This window comes from Ziziphus jujuba, chromosome 6 (genome assembly GCF_031755915.1).
Source record: "Ziziphus jujuba cultivar Dongzao chromosome 6, ASM3175591v1".
In the NCBI taxonomy this organism is placed as follows: domain Eukaryota; kingdom Viridiplantae; phylum Streptophyta; class Magnoliopsida; order Rosales; family Rhamnaceae; genus Ziziphus; species Ziziphus jujuba.
Genome location: NC_083384.1, coordinates 8,770,649 through 8,774,419, shown reverse-complemented (window position 1 = coordinate 8,774,419; position 3,771 = coordinate 8,770,649).

Sequence of the window (3,771 nt, the reverse complement as noted above, 5' to 3'; positions counted from 1 at the left end):
TGAAAGTTGCCTCAGCATATTTAATTCCAAGAGGCATTAAGCACCTTTTTGTAGCATTTTTCATTGTAATCTCTTTGACTGATAACATCATCTGAAGGATTAAAATCCCTGCAAATGATCAATTAAAGAGAGCTCCTATCTGAGTAAATGTTAACTATATCAAAATATTGGCCAAGCTTGCAAATTCTGGAGAATAGCTCCCTTAGGAAGCATATTTCTCACTTAAGGAAAGAGCTATACCATTAAAAAAAAAATGGTTTCAGAAAATAATTCAAAATAAATAAATAAATGAGCAGAAAAAAGGATTCAGAATTTTACAGAAAGAAGATAGCAAAATTATGCATGGACTAACAGAACCAGACAGCACAAACAAATAAGACAAATAGAACAAGAATAGCAAAATGTGAAACACATTGCCACTTCTTGGTTCTTCAAACATGTTTGACAATATGATATGGTTTGCTTGATTATGATTTAAATGCCAACATTAACAAAAGGAATCTAAAATCTGACTTTCATCAAACTGTATTTCCCAAATACTCATCAAACCCTATTTCCCAACAAAAATATAATAAAAAAAAATAAAAAAATAAAAGCGATAATGCCCTTTAAATTCAAAAGGCACTCATGCTCATCAAACAGCAACATATTCAAGATTCACAAACCCTAATGTCCAAAAAATCATGAAAATTTTAAACTCACAGCAGCTATACATAGACACAGTCTGTAGGATTTTTTAGAACAAAAAACATAGCAAAAACGAAAGAGAAAGAAGCTTAAACTGGTGTTTTAAAAACACCCTCTTTCATTTTGGACATAACATATAACCACAAGTTTTCAGAAATAGTAAACCACCTAATTTTCACCTACTACTGCAATAATCATATTGCCAAAAGATAAGCCATACTTTGGCTACCTAATACAACAGTGCTTTTATCAAAAACTGAAAGTACATTAATTAATCATTACAAAACAACTTATGACAGCAACAAAGTGACATTACACTAACACTCCTCCTTGGCACTTTTGTTGGAAACACTAAGATCATTTCTTAATGTTTCAAACCTGTTCCTTGGCAAAGCTTTTGTCAAAATATTAGCATGCTGGACCTCAGAACTACAATGAACCAGCTTTACTTCACCATTTCTTTAAGCTTCTCTCACAGCATGATATTTGACTAGAATATGCTTTATTCTTCTATGTTGACCTGGATTTTCAGCAATGGAAATTGTAGACTTGTTATCACAGTATATTTTGGTAGCTTCTTCTTACCTCTCATTTAAATCAACAAGCAACTTCCTTAGCCATAAAGCTTGATTTGAAGCAGCTACAATAGCAATATATTCAGCTTCAGCTGTGGATTGAGCAAATGAACCCTGTTTTTGTGAGCTCCATGAAAAATGACATAAACCAAGGGAAAATAAGTACCCTGAAGTACTTCTTGAATCCTCCATACTTCCAGTCCAATCACTATCAACATAGCCCATCAACTTGCCTTCATGCATTAGATTCAAGGAGTCATAGTTAAATTGACCAAGTTTTTTTATGCCACAACTTAGATTCATCACTAGTTTTGGTAGATTCATCACTAGTTTTGGCATAAAAAACATTATTTCCCTTCTTGTTCCACTCTACCACAAAGCTTTTATTTTTCATTCCAACATTAAGAATTTCACTTCCATGTTGATCACTTCCATGTTGATCATATATTATGCAAGACTTATCTTGAAAATTCAAAGAATATCCATTTTCAAGCATTTGTCCCACACTTAACAAGCTTTGATTAATTTCGGGTACATATAACACATTTGAAATGAGTTTAGTACCTGTTGAAGTTACCACAGTGACTTCTCCTTTACCTTGAACTTGAATAAAATCTCAATTTCCTATTTGCACTTTGGAAACAAAGCTTCTATCCAAGGTCTTAAAGACATCAGCATCATGAGTCATTTGTTGAGTGCAGCCACTATCCACCAACCAAGCTTCTTTGCTACCGTTTTCTACATAACATGTAGCAACAAACAGCCTTTCCTCACTTTGCCGTGCTTCATCAGCAACTTGTACTTGGTGTGCTTGTTGCACTGATCCTCCTTTGTTTTTGCAAACTTTTTCAATATGTCCAAGTTGTTTGCAAGCTCTACATTGAACATTAGGCCTAAACCAACAATATTTTTCAGGATGGTTGTCCTTTCTGCAATGAGAGCACTTCATACACTTCTTTCTTTCACCCTCTCTGCTTGTACCAGCACCATATTTTCCTTTGAGATTACTTCCTCCACCTTGCTACTTCCTTTGATTATTGTTTGCTGGAGCCTTACCTTTTTATAATGCTAAAAAAGCACTTTCTGAGGTTTTTTCTTGTCTTATAGATCTTCTTTGTTCAATTGCTTGTAAAGCATTAACAAGCTCTGACAAAGAAATATGATTTAGGTCTCTTGACTCCTCCAAGGATGAGATCTTTGCTTCGAACTTTTCTGGTAAGCTGACCAACTTTCTCCACCACTCTTCTATCTCCTAGCTGCTCTCCAAGAATTTTGATCTAGTTTACTACCTTCATAAGTCTGTCAATAAAGTCTTTTACCAACTCAGAATCCTTCATTCTTAAAGTTTTGAACTCCCTCCTTAAGTTCAATACCTGCATTTGTCTTGTTCTTGCATTTCCCTGGAACTTTTCTTTCAGCTTGTCCCAGACCTCTTTAGCTGTAGTGCAAGCCATAATTCTGGTGAACATCACTTCTGAAACACCAGCATGTAAGGCATATAAAGCCTTAAACTTTTTAGCAACCTTCTCACTATATTGCTTTATTTGAGCGCTAGTGGGATTTGTTATCAAAGGGGGAGGATTTCTTTCGGTCTCTACTACTTCCCACAAGTCAAAAGCTTGAAGGTAAGCTTTCATTTTTATAGACCACATGGCATAATTTTCTCCAGAAAATATTGGAGGTGATGGAGCAGAAAAATGAGTTGAAGCCATTTAAAAAAGGAAGGAAAGGTAGAAAGAAGGTTTCTGTATTTTTTTGTTATTTCACTCACAGCCCCACTAAGATCATTAGAGCTCTGATACCATTTGTAGGATTTTTTAGAACAAAAAACACAGCAAAAACGAAAAAGAAAGAAGCTTAAACTGGTGTGGTAAAAACACCCTCGTTCATTTTGGACATAACATATAACCATAAGCTTTCAGAAACAATAAACCACCTAATTTTCACCTACTACTGCAGTAATCATATTGCCAAAAGATAAGCCATACTTTGGCTATCTAATACAACAGTGTTTTTATCAAAAACTGAAAGTACGGTAACTAATCATTACAAAGCAACTTATGACAGCGACAAAAGTGACATTACTCTAACACAGTCAATCATACATAAGGGGAAACTGGCATGGAAAACAGACCTGGAGACAATGGATCTACGAATTGATGGAGCTTGAGGGTGGGTCGGCTGGTGGGCAGAGCCTCTTCTGGTACCACCGACTCCATCGAAAATGAATCAATAACGAACTGGGTTTCTTAGGAAAACAAGGGAGAGGAGAGAATAATAACTGAACAAAATTGAAAAAGAAAAAGTGAAAATGTTTTTACTTTTTCAATTGGTTATATATATATATAGGGAAATAAAAAGTGTTTAAGTTCAAATTACTTTACCGTTAGCAATTTAAATTCAAATTTTTTACCGTTAGAATTCTTCTATGCTCTTCAAAATAGAAAATGATCGTTTTTTGTTTTTTTCTTTTTTATTATGACTATTGATAAAAAGAGAATTGGATTCC